General features: G+C 45.3%; 1 pseudogene; it reads right to left on the bottom strand.

Annotated features, from left to right (window-relative positions):
• Positions 1–4,031: 4,031 nt before the first annotated feature.
• On the bottom strand, positions 4,032–13,346 carry LOC131906507 (elongation factor 1-gamma-like; annotated as a pseudogene).
• Between the last annotated feature and the right edge of the window lie 611 nt (positions 13,347–13,957).

Raw genomic sequence — 13,957 nt, 5'->3', positions numbered from 1 at the left:
GCCCTGTAGAAGGCTGGCTCCAAAGGAAGGTTATTTGGAACAGGGCTGAATGCTTGATGGCTGCCTGTTCTCTTTCTCGGGTCGAGCTATTAAAGGTGCATCTGATGTTTTGTAGAATTAATGAGATAGAGTGTGGAAATCTGTCAGTTGGTGAGAAGATGCTTATGGACATGGATAAAGTAACCAATGAAAGTAGGAGGGTCCTTCCCACTCCTGCAAAACCTTGCGTTTCTTCCACCCAAATCCAAAACAAAAACAGTTCCCCTAAAAGAAGCCTTGAAGCTGTCCTGGTAACAGCTCCAGCAAAACTTGGGGCTGCTGGGAAACCTCAATGGACTCAAAGCAGGGAGCTGCCCGACCCATCCTTAATTTCTCTACCCCACCTTCAGCACCCATCTCATGGACATTTCTTTTTCAGATAAACCTAAGTCTCTCCAGGGTGCTTTTAAAGTTCAACCTTCCCACATCCCTCTGTTTCCATGGACCTCCAGGTGTTGTGCTGATGAGGTTCTTGGGTGTCTAAGCACACTGTATGCTTTTCCACTTTCGTTCCTGGTCTTGCTCGGCTTTCCCTCAAAGCATCTTCCATTTCTCCCTTCATCCAGCCAAATGGTCCCACTGAGCTCAGTGCAGTGCCAGCACACCGCCATGCAGACAGACAGACAACCTGTCCCCTGAAGTCTAGGCTCAGGTGACACCTCCTTATGCAGGCTTCTTAGTCACCCACTCACTTGGACCCTTCAGCCTCCCTCTTCCTTTCTCCCCACAGTATCTAGTGTGCTGGTCAGTTTTGTGTCAACTTGACACAAGTTAAAGTCATGAGAGGAGGGAGCCTCAATCAAGAAGATGCCTCCATAAGATCAGGCTATAGGCAGGCCTATAGAACATCTTCTTAATTAGTGATTGACTGGCCCATTGAGGTGGTGCCATCCCTGGGCTGGTGGTTCTGGGGTCTAAAAGAAAGCAGGCTGAGCAAGCCATGAGGAACAAGCCAGTAAACAGCACCCCTCCATGGCCTCCGCATTGGCTCCTGCCTCCAGGTTCCTGCCCTGCTTGAGTTCCTGTCCTAACTTCCTTCAATGATGAACAGTAATAATAAAATGTAAGCCAAATAAAAACCTTTCTGTGGTGGTATTTTATTTGTACTGAAATGTGATTTTAATTGTATGTTAATAAATAAAGTTGCCTGGGTGTCAGAGCTGTTAGAGCCATAGCAAGTGCGTGGCGGCGGTGGCGCACGCCTTTAAGGACCTGGAGGGCGGTACATACAGGCAGTGACGAGGCAGTCACATGTTTGGGTTTACAACCAATGAGAAGGCAAAACAGCTATACTATATAAAGACATACACACAGGAAGTAGGCCCTTTTTGGAGAGCTCTCTTGACTGAAGAGGATTGCTAAAGCAAAAAGGGTGAGGCTCTTAGTTCTGACCTCTTGGCTTTCTTCTCTGAATCGGCTCTGTGTTTCTTATTTAATAAGACGGTTGGTTACATCTACACCTTTACTTCCCAACTTACTTTTTGATCATGGTGTTTCATCATAGCAACAGAAACCCTAACTAAGATATCCAGTCACATTCTATTTCCCTCTACATGATACTAAAGTCACAATTATGTATTTGCTATCTTTACTCCCCTATGGACTGTAAAGCTTTTGGAGACATATAGTGATGGCCAATCACGGCCAATTTGACTGGATTTAAAATCAGCTAGGAAACACACTTCCGGTTTGTATCTGTGAGGGTGTTTCCATAAAGGTTTAACTGTGAAGAGAAGACCTGCCCAGAATGTGATGGCCCGTCTCACGGGCTGTGGTCCTGGACCAAATGAAAGGATAAAGCAGAAAGTGGGCTTATGCTAGAGTTCCTGTCTCTGCTTCCTGGTCCTCCAAGAAGTGAGCAAGCAGCCCCACCCTGCTGCCACCATGTTCTTCCAGCCATGATGGACTGTCCCCTCAAACTGTGAGCACAAATTAACTCTGTGATGCTTTAACCAGGCTCTTTATCTAAGCAAAGAGAAAAGTAACTAGTCCACGACCTTAAGGTGTTCACGTTCTCTCTTGGACCATTTAATAAGTTGAATAAGGACCATGAGCTCTTTCTCTACCCACAGACCTTCAGATGCACAAGGAAGCAAGTACTGGAGGCTTGCTGGAATTGTATTTATTAAAAAAAAAAAAATTCAGCGTGAGGGCCCTCAAATGTCTATGAAATCCAAGAAGTTGTTATGTGGGAGGGCCCCCAACTGTCCACCAAGTCCAAGAAGTTGCTATGACACTTTCTCAATATTGAGAAACATCCCACACGGAATGAACGAAACACAGAAAGATGTCAAGAGCTATTGCTCACTTCGAGATGCCAATTTGCAGAATACATTTGGCAAGATCTCCTTTAGGTTTTTAAACTCTTACATTCAAAAACCAAGACCCATAAAGGTCCCTCTGATGTGATTGAGAAAGCAGTGGGTTATCTGAAAATGTCGGGAGAGTAAGATATCATCAAGAGTGAATCACACATACCTTAAGCATTTTATTTGAAGTTAATGTACATTTATTTACCAACTTCTTGATGCTAAGCCAAAGCCTATTTTTAAGTCTGGGCTGACTGATTAGAGCCCTAGATCATCCTTCATGTGTAAGCCACATTCATGGGGCATTGTGTAAGAGTTCTAGTTTAATTTTCTTTAAAGCAGAATTACTTGAATATATGGAGATAACACTTGTTTACTCTTATAACCCAGGCTGGCCTCGAACCCATTACGTAGACAAAGATGACCTTAAACTCATGATGGCACATATGACTGGATCTTATATTACAACATGTGAAAGCTGCATAATCTGCCTAGGTTTAATAACCTCTCTAGATACCAGTCTTAGTTACAGTTTTCCTCACTGTGACCAAAACACCCAAAAGAAATAGCCTAAAGGGGCTGGGCATGGTGACCCAAGCCTTTAATCGCAGCACCCAGATTTCAGACTATCACAGTGGAGAACACGGGGTAAAGTGGTTCTGTCCGTGGCAGCAGCAACACATGGCAGAGGCTGTTCACACAGTGCAAACCAGGAAGCAGTGTGCTCAGGGTGGAACCAGAGCTGAATAAAACCTTCAAAGGCCCTAGTGACCCACTTCCGTCAGCCAGACCCCACCTCAGTGGCTCCATAACCCTCCAAGTAGTGACACAAACTGGGGATCAAGTATTCAGAACGTGTCTGGAGGGGGGGCATTTGAGCCTGAAAGCATAACAACACTGATTCCTAATCCTAGACATGGGGCATAGTAACAGCATTCACAGGGACCAGGGGCTGTTTCTTAATGGGACAACACATACTTAACATGTAGAAGGCTGTAACAAGAATTTTAAAAGGTATTATAATAAAAAACCTAGAACCAGATATTGGGGTGAAAGCTGAAAGATCAGAGAAACAGAACAAGCCAGCCATGTTCTTACCTCTACAAAATCCTCAGCCTCAAAAGAGAGACTTCCTATTTATTCATGCCTTATATGCCTTTCTGTGCCCTGACATCTTACTTCCTGGGATGAAAGGCATCTATGCTTCCCAAGCAAAGGCATGAGATCTCAAGTGCTGGCATTAAAGGTGTGTGCGACCACTGCCTGGCTCTGTTTCTCTCTTATAGCCCAGTGTGGCCTTGTACTCACAAAATTCGTGTTACAGAGATTTGGGGTTCTAATTCCTGGTCCAAAGATATGGTGTGGGGTGGCGGTAGTGGTGGTGGTGGTGGTGGTGGTGGTGGTGGTGGTGTGTGTGTGTGTGTTTACAGTGTGTATGGTGTGTGTATGGAGGGATGTGGGTGGTGTGCAGTGGTGTGTGTGTGTGTGCACACACACACGCACACGCATCTACAGGCATGTCATGCTCACAGGTGACCGAGAGGAGAAAGATGGTGCACACATGCAATGCATGATGTGTCGTAAGGCTGATCTACTGTGGATTTAACTTTGTCACCACAGGACAGTGGGAAGACAAAGCAGCAATCGTGAGCCACCAGAACTCAGGCACCTCCCCTTTCTTCCTCAAGGATGCTCCAACTCCACAGGCTCCAGGGGGAAAGAGCCCTTGCCATACCATCTAAGAACAGGAGAACATGCTGGGCGGTGTGTCTGTAGGCAGGGGCAGAGCATCCCAGCTTAGCTGACTAGTTTCTGCTCCCAAGGCTCTGCATTACCTCTCTTTTTTATTTGTTTTCTGTTTTGGTTTTCCAGAGTTTCTCTGTGTAGCCCTGGCTGCCCTGGAACTCACAGAGATCCTTCTGCTTCTGCCTCCCAAGTGCTGGGATCAAAAACTTGTGCCACTAATGCCCAACTCACGCTGCGTTTCTCTATATAGATTATCACACTGATCACCAAAAGCCTATGCACTGAGAGAGGTGCTACTGAGTGTCTTTTCTTTATGACTGAGGAAACTCTGACCCAGAGAGGTTAAGCAACTTTACTAAGCCTGGCTTTATACCATTTATCCAGATTCAGCCAAGGCCTCGGTCCCAGGGAGGGTCCTGACATATTGAGCAGACTCTGAGGGGCTTGAGTTGGTCCCTGAGCAAGGGAAGCATGAGACCAACGGGGTTCCAAGGAGGGGATCATGGTGCAGCAGAAATGACAACACTGGGAACAGAACATCTACAGATGGCTATTATGGAGGTGAGGCGTTGCCCCCAAAGGCTTGTTGATGATGCTATTTTGAAAGGTTCTGGAAACTTTAGGAGCCGAGGAAGTCACTGGGAGGCATGGTCCCTCTTTGCTTCCTGTGTGCCATGAGGTAGGTCAATAGCCCCCTGCTCCAAAGGCTCCCATCACCCTGATGTTCTCCTGGCCAACCATGAGCCAAAATGAACCTTCCCCTTTTAAGTTATTCCATCCATTTGTTCCCACAGAAACACTAAGTCCAGAGGTGAGTTAAGACATCAGTGGAATGAATCAGAGGCCCGTGGAAGAAACAAAAGAGCAAAATGGGCTGAGGATTGGATCCTGGGGAGCAATAAAAGTTGAACCAAATCCCAGAGAAGTAGGAAATACAAAAAGCAGAGCCATGGATGCTCTAAGATGACACTTTTAGGAAGGATCCTCTGGCTCCTTTCCCACTGACAGTTCCAGAAATGAGAGAGGACTGCTACAGGCTTCCTAAGAACACAACAATAAAGCCGGCTCTTCACTGTTGCCCCCTCCAACTGGATGGGATGGTGGACCCATAATGAGCACCTACAATATTACTTAGATTCCCCTCACACCCTGAGCCTGGGTTCAGTCCCTTTAATGACTCCCATGGCCCTGAAAGGTGTGTGCAGGCAAACAGGGGATGGTGGAGATGCTCACTTGAAGATCTTGCCTTTATTGAAGACTTTGCCACGTGCTGGAAGGTGTTTTCCCAAGAGAAGTGCTCTAGAACCCGGGCCTGGGCTCCTTGCTGCCAGGATCCAGTTTCTGCACGTCTGAGACTTATCTACCTGCCAGTCTGGACTCAGCTGGCAAGGAGGTGTGTGGTCAGATTCCGGCAATTGCTTCACACCTGTGCCATTTCCAGCTCAGACAAATGGCACCAGGCCCCAGGGCTCACACTGTTGTGAACAGAACTTCTTCTGCACAGTCCAGAGGTGGGTCCCATGTCCACTGATCCACCCTAAGACCCAAACCCCTTCCTTGCCCCACCCTCAAGAGATCAGTTATTTCCCCAGTTATCTAGGATCTTTCTTACCGGAAAGACAAGCCTCCTGCTTCAGAAGACTTTCCAAATGAAGCTGCTGTTATTGGTTCCAAAAGGAACACTGGCAATGGTATTATTCCCCAATTGCTAGAACATTCTTGGGAAGAGATAAAGGGAGAATATTTAGTTTCTGGATGAGAGTGTAAATGGACATTTCCTGTCCTGACTGCTTGGTCCCAAATAACCACTCAGAGGCTTAATATTACTTATAAATGCACAGCCGATAGCTCAGGCTTGTTACTAGCTAACTGATACATTTTAAATTAACCCCTATTTCTATTTATGCTTTGCCACATCGTGGTACCTTTATTAGCATGGCACGTTCATGCCCTGCTCTCTTTGCATCTAGCTGACAACTCCTGACTCTGCTCTTCTCCTTTCCATCATCTTTAGTTTGTGTGTCCCACCTATACTTCCTGCCTAGCTACTGGTCAATCAGCATTTTATTAAACCAATTTGAGTGACAAGTCTTTACAGTGTACAAAAGGATTATTCCACAGCATGGGAGTCACCCACCTGATCTCTTTTCCCCTTCCAGAACCTGTATCCCTGGTCTTACCTGTGATGAGAGTACCACTCATGAAGGTCTAGATGGGTGAGTTTTTCAGAAAAGTGGCACTCTGCACACCACAGGGACCAGCCATCCTTATCAAAGTGATCTCCAAATATGCAGCATCCACAGAGATGGTGTGATGGTTTGAATAGAAATGGCCCCCATAGACTCATGTGTTTAAATGTTTGGCCCATAGGGAGTGGCACTATCAGGAGGTGTGGCCTTGTTGGAGGAAGGATGTCACTGTGGGGGTGGGCTCTGAGGTCTCCGATGCTCAAGCTAGGCCTAGTGTGGCATTCACTTCTGCTGCCTGTGGATCAAGATGTAGAACTATCAGTTCCTTCTCTAGCATCTTGTCTAACTGTGCACTGCCATGCTCCCCACTGTGACGATAATGTGCTAAATGTGAACTGTAAGCCAGATCCAGTGAAATGTTTTCTTTTATAAGAGTTGCCATGGTCATGGTGTCTCTTTACAGCAAAGAAATCCTAACCAAGACAGAAGACATCCCCACTGGAACACTTACTCTTAAACTCATCCAACATGAAGGTGAAGAAGGGGTCCAACCCTTTGGCTCAGTAGCCAGTGCCAGCTCACATTCATCGATCTCCTCCTCAGAAACTGGCACATCTGCCCCTTTCTCCTCTTTCTGCTCTGCCTGGGGCTGCTGCTCTTCCTTCTCATGGGGTACCCTTTTTAGACAGGCTTGCTGCAAACTTTTTAGCATCAAGCTGCAAACTTCATGGCATTTTTCTCACTGTTTTCACTTCCTCCAAGATAGCCTTACACCGGAGCTAGTTTGGATAGATGAGGAACCAGAAGTTGAAATTGGGAAACCCTAGTGAAAAAAAAGTCGTATAGGGACTGGAGCGAAGGCTAAGTGGTTAAGAGTGTTGGCTGCTTTTGCTGAGGACCTGAGCTGATTCCCAGCACCTCCATCAAGCAAATTGGCAACCATCTGTAACTCCAGTTCCAGGGGACTCAATGTCTTCTTCTGGCCTTCAGGGGCACACACATTTACATGGACACACCTAAGCACATACACATGATTAAAAAACAAAAATAAAATTAAAAAATAAGAAGGTTCCAAGACTTGTTTATAGACCTGTAACAGGGTGGAGATGGTGTAGTATCAGACAGAGTCATTGTCTGCCTACCAAATAAGTCCTTGTCATCAAGTAAGCATCCACCCAGTAGCCCCCGGATTCCCTTCATTTCCTCCTTTGTATTGCCAGTAGCCTGTTTGTTGTGGTCCATGATGCCCAAGATGGGGAACACCAGAGAACTGAGTCATATCAACAAAGCTCACCCACAGCATCAGCTGAGCTGTGCCCATGGCTCCTCATTCTCATTCACACAATAGGCCATGGCACCACTCTCAAAGACGCAAAATCCAGCATCATCCTTAAATGCTGGAACTCTGCCAACAGAGAATTTGTGGGAAACTTTAGGGGTGAAGCTGGTTTGGTCAAAGTGTAAGTGGGGTGTTGGGGAAAGCATTTAGACCTGAGCCCCACTAGACTTGTACTCAGCAGCGAGGAGATCCTTGAAGGCTCTCTAGTTTTCAGAGTATACATCCCAGCTGCCATGGAGACTGTGCAGGGAAGCTCCAAGTACTCTGGGAGTTAGTTTTTAGCTTGTGACCACAATCTGAGCTAATAACTTAATGGCAGAGTTAAGTTTTGGCTTCTGACTTCAGAGGTGCCTGTTCCTCATGCTAGGCCCGGCAGAGCAGAGCTGGTGACATGATAGTGACAGGGAATCATCGACAAAAGGGATTACAGGGAGGGGTCAGGGCAAGATGACCCACTTCCTCAACTAAGCCTTGCTTCCTACACTTCCCCACTTCCCCATAATGCCATCATTTTAGGAATCTCTGATGGACTCAATCCATTGCTGAGGTCAGAGCCTCTAGGATCATTATCCAAAAGACCATCAGCAGGCATCCAAATCCCCAATCCATCAAACTGTTGGGAAATTTCATAGTCAAAATACACTTACATAGAGAGGTTCATAGGTAACGCATGTAGTACAATACCTCATAGACTCTAGGTGCTCAATAGATAGTATATGGCGTCATGAGTACTACTTCTCACTGTTATTATTATTTGGTCGTGGGGGTGGATCTTGGACCTTTCACATGCTAAGCAAGCGCTCAACCACTGAGCTACATCCCCAAGGAGTCTTATTTTGAAGTGACTTATCCAAGAAGTTGATTACTGGTTCCAAAAGATGATCCAAACTTTCAATGTTCAACACAGCTCTTCTACTACTCTTAGCTTTTCTTATTCTGTGGCAAATTTGAGATAAAGTTGCCAATTCTAGGGCTGGAGAGATGGCTCATCAGTTAGAAGCACCTGCTGCTCTTCCAGAAGACCTGAGCTCAGTTCCCAGCACCCATTAGTTTCCAGTATCCATGTAGGGTGGCTCACAACTGCCTGTAACTCCAGCTCCAGGAGATCTGACATCTTCTCCTAGATCCTCGTGCACATGAACACATGTGGCATGCACTACTTACATGCACACACTCGTAAATAAAAAATAAATCCTAAAGAATGTCAGTGTAACTAAAATTAGGGCTCTCTCTCTCTCTGTCTCTCTCTCCCTCTCCCACCTCCCTTCTTCTCCTCCTAGTAAAATACACAAAAGAAAAAAATCCAGTATCTTTTTCATGGATAAAATCTGGACAAAGATAATGGCCTTTGGCTAAGCAGGAGAATGACTCAGCTAAGTCCCACCAAGCTAAGTATGGGACCCAGCCTGCTCATCCACAAAAGCAGAGATTTGAATAAGATCATCTCAGTTTCTGTCCAGTCCTGAGATTCTGAGTCTCCTCTTCTAATCAATGCCCCAGTAGTTCTCTTCACAGAAAAATGTAATTGTATCTTAGGGAAATGTCCATAGCGCCAGTGTAAGATGAAAATGGGAAGCAAGAAAAGATACGAGAGTTAGCTTCAAGCACATGAAACCCGGCTGGTCATATAGTAGTTGGATTATCTAGTGTAAGTTCCAGAGAATAGAATAAAATCAAGGAACAAAAATAACAGGCAAGATTTTACAATACACAAAAATGTTTTTCCATCTAATTTGTAGCTTTTTGTTCCTGTGTATATATGTTTACAATTGCTGGGTCTTCCAAGAGGATTTACCTTTCTATCATTGTAAAATGTTCTTTCTTATAGGAAAGTCTATTTTGTCTGGCATGAATATAGTCACTCCAGCTCTTCTCTGTTTGTATGTGTATGTTTTTACATCTTTTAACCTTTTTTTAAAAATGATACTGGGAATTGAGCCCACAGTCCCATGAATACATTCTAGCACTGCTGAGCTACATTCCCAGTCTCCAATGTTTTATTTTAAACTTAATTTTCTTCGCGTCTAAAGCATGTCATATATGGAGCATGTTTTCTTTACTTATCTGTTTTGTTTTGACTTGAATATTTAGTCCATTTACAGTTAATGTAATTATTACTAAGGCAGGATTTATGCTTGCCTTTTGTCCTATCATTCTTACAAATATTGAGATTTTTTCTTCTCCCCCACCAGTATTTTATGTTTAACAGATATTATATGGCATTTGAATTATTTTATTGTTTAATTTTGTAAATATATTTTTAATTGTTTTCTTACTGAATATTCTTGGTATTACAATGAAGATCCTTCTAGAGTATAGCGTGAAGTGATTCCAGCTTAACATTAGCATTTAAGAACTTTACACCAGTGCAACATGGTTCCTGTCTCCTCTGTGCTGTTAGTATACAAATTACATCTTTATACACCATACCATCAATGATTTTAAATAATAAGAAAAAGTTACATAAAAGAAAAAGTCTACATATATATCTTACTTTTTAATACCTACATAGTTACATCTTGGTACTTTGATTTATGTGTGTGGATTTGAGTGACTTCTAGTGTCCTTTCATTAAAGACACAAGAGTTCTCAATATTCTCCCCCTTTCCACCTTCCCACCTTCCTGTGCTAGACATTTAACACAGCACTTCTTTGTGTGTCAACTTCGCATATTATCATTGATCCACGCTTCCAGCTTCCAGTCAGTATTTTATGTAGGGAGATCTGCTAGCAACAAAAAATAGAATCTGTCAGTTTTTGTTTATCTGAAAACACCTACTGTCTCCTTTACTCTTTATTTGTATATATGTTTGTGTGTGGTGTGTGAGTTCAGGCACATGAGGGCACAGTTGTATGAGCAAGTGTCTGTTTGTGTATACGTGTGTGGAGACCAGAAATTGCTGTCCATTGTCTTCCTTGATCTCTCCCCACCTTCTATGCTGAGGTGGGATCTCTGACTCGGTACCCCTGCCCACCCTCTCACCTCACCCCCACAACAGGGTACTGTTGGTACTGTGCATTTCCTTAATTGACTTTCCTCTACCGATTGGGTGAAGTCTAGGTTCTTGACCATCTACTCTACTCCGAAGTTCATCTGCTTTCTTTGTGTGCAGGTAACGCTCAGACGGGCCATTCTTTAAAGAGTCTGAGCCAGTATGTCTCCCAACTTTTGCTGAGGGACTTTATGTGTCTGTTGCAGCAGGCCTTAGGCAATCTGTTTAAGGTCCTGGCTTCACAGTCATTGTGTCCTCCGCTGAAAAGTACCTTCTCAAGCTTTGCCACGGCATATATAGAACCATGCCTGATGACCTGAATTTGATCCCAGGACACACACAACGGAAGGTGAGAACCAACTCCCACAAGTTTCCTCCGACATACACACAGATTCCTTGGCATGCACTCCCCCAACACATGCATGCAACAAATGTGAAATATTTTGTAATAAATAAATGTAAAAACAAATAAATAAAATAAAATGTTTAATCTAAACTATAGCAGCTCATCCCACATATTTGCTTTTTAATAATAATAATAATAATAATAATAATAAAGTCTCCCTTCATATCAGTCCTAACTGGTGTTACCTGGGCAGTTGAAATTTTAACATCAGCCAATGACTATTTTGGACAAATGCATTGGTCCAGAGCTGTTTGCAGAGACCAAGAGCTGAATGAGACCAAATAACGAAATCCTCTAGAATGGAGCTCTTCCAGAGAACTGCCAGACAAAGTCAGTGGCTTTAAAACAGTTTGGAGAGGGGACAGGACACAGCACACAGAAAGGCGACAGTCACGGGCAGTGGGGGAAACACTGTGAAAGCAGAAGTGAGCAGCGAGAAGTAGGCACGGTCCACCAGGGAGGGTGACTCATTGGTAGAACAGATGCAGGAAGAAAGGAGAGAGATGAGAAAATTGTGGCAACACTGGTTAAATAAAGATGGCCTCCGTGAAGCCCGAACTTCCGAGTTTTCAGGAGGAGGTGGGCGGCCCTGCCTGCTCTGGTGCTGCTGGGAGGGAAGACATCTGCTGGAGCTGGCCTCCTAAGGGCTAGTGCTTGCTTGGTCTGGATTGTTTGCACACAACCTATCTAATTTTTCTTTTAAAAAATGTTGCTTCTTTGCCTTACATGCTGCAAAACAGATCCTTCTCTAAAAAACGTCAAAACCATAGAAACATCAGTGAAATGTGATGGTATCATCAAATACCATGATTTCTATGAATCATGAGTTTAATATGTTACTCCCCCAAAAAAATTTCATTAAAATAAATATCATGTCATTAAAATACAAAATGTTTCTCCACAAACTACTCACCTTGCTTCTGAGAACACTGGAGTGGGTATGTAAGGTTCTCTACTTCTAGAACGGTGTAGCTGGGTTTTCCCATCCCTTCTACTGAAGATAGGGGGCATCCCTCGGTACCTGTCAGTGAAGAGTGTGTGCTCAAGACTCTGTAAAGGACTAGTTTGAAATTAAACCATGTGGACCGTGGTCACTGGAACTCCCTCCATAGACCAGGCTGGCCTTAAACTCAGAGATCCTCCTGCCTCTGCCTCCTGAGTGCTGGGATTAAAGGCATGTGCCACCACCGCCCAGCAGAAGTATGACCTTTATTTTAAGCTTTAAAACAAATGTATATATTTTTCCCCAACATAATATTTTTATTAATTATTTGCGAATTTCATACAACACACCCCTATCTCACTTGCTTCCCATTCACCCAGGTCAACCCTCCACCCCTATGCCTCCCTCTCTCTGCCCACGCCCAAATAAAAAAACCACCAAGTACAATTTGTGATACCCATATTCTCAGTGGAGCATGGTCAAAGTCCCAGTGGCCAGCTCCTTAAAGAAAACTGAGTCCCTCCCCAGCCCACCCCCACCAGAAGCCGTCGACTGTGAAGAGCTACACCACCATCTTTCTCAATTTCTAAGGACCCTCTTCAGTGACTTCTGTTTGGACTGCTTCTTTGGGGGAGGGGTGTTGTCATGGAAACCTTCAATGTCTCTTATCCTTGGTTATGTATGCAGTCATCGATACCACTACAAAAGAAGCTTCATTGCCCATAGCAGTCAGTAGCAGCACTGATCACGGGCTCCCACATCAACAGGGATGGATCACAGACATCAGCATGGCCTCCAGAGGCAGCATGCATCATAGACATCAGCATGGCCTCCAGAGGCAGCATGCATCACAGATATCAGCATGGCCTCCAGAGGCAGCATGCATCACAGACATCACTACGGACCCCGGACACCAACATGGCCTCCAGCTGCAGCACAGACCACAGAAGTCTTTCAGGGAGACTTAATCCAGAAAATGAGCCATTCCATATCTCAGATATCTTGTTGCTCAGAGTCAGGATAATCATGCTGTTGGGCATCGTGTTTGGGGGCAGGGCCTGCACAAGCTTCAGGCTGCTGCACTCAGGTACTGGCCGCCCTGCCAGCGCCCTGGGTATGACCATTTTGCTCTCAGTTCAGGTATCACTGTGGCCCCTCCTCCCCCAAGCAGGGTGAGCAGAGAGAGTGGCAGCAGCAGCACTGGCTGAGTGCGTGGGGACAGATGAGGTGGGCCCAGTGGGGACCCAGGGCTCCTGGCAGGCCAGGGCTGGTCCTACTTACCAATGGCATGCTCCTTCATCGGCCACAGCAGCACTCCCACAGCTGTAGCCGATGCTGCATCCTTCTAGCTCAGCTTCTCTCTGCCGAGCATGCTGCTCCATCTCTTTTTCCCCCCTTTTTCAAGGCATCTTCCTGTAAGACCCGCCTTATTTTCGTTGTTCTGGAGCACTGCAGCACTCTGCAGTCTCCTCCTCCTCCTCCTCCTCCTCCTCCTCCTCCTCCTCCTCCTCCACGGCGTCTCCCTGCTAAGCCTCCATCAGAAGTATGGCTCTTAACAGGCCCCCAGTTCTGTTCCCTGGGGCAGCTGCACACAGATGATGGAAGACGACGCATAGTTGAGTTTAACCCGTTTATAATGAACAAGTAGGTGCGATCTTAGGTTTCATTTACGAAACCAGCCCGGACAAAATGGCAGAATCATTCCTCTCTTCATAGTAGTGTATTCAGTGGTACTGGAGGCTGAGTTGCTCAAGGAACCCTGGGCCAGGGAGGCAATGATGGCAGCTCATGCTTTTCTACCATTGTCTTCACGGTCTGTGGGTTCCAAGCATTGTCCCAGCTTCCTCCTTTTCACCAGCCACACAGTAGGAAGGGTACACACTAAGAGGACACCAGGGAAGACACAGAATGCTGAGGAGGGCAGCCTTAGGGCAAGGGGCTGATGTCCACAGAAAGAAAAGAAGAGGGCTTGAAGGGACAGACCCACAGGGGA

Source organism: Peromyscus eremicus, chromosome 3, assembly GCF_949786415.1.
Source record: "Peromyscus eremicus chromosome 3, PerEre_H2_v1, whole genome shotgun sequence".
Classification (NCBI taxonomy): domain Eukaryota; kingdom Metazoa; phylum Chordata; class Mammalia; order Rodentia; family Cricetidae; genus Peromyscus; species Peromyscus eremicus.
This window is presented reverse-complemented; position numbering and strand designations above follow the sequence as displayed.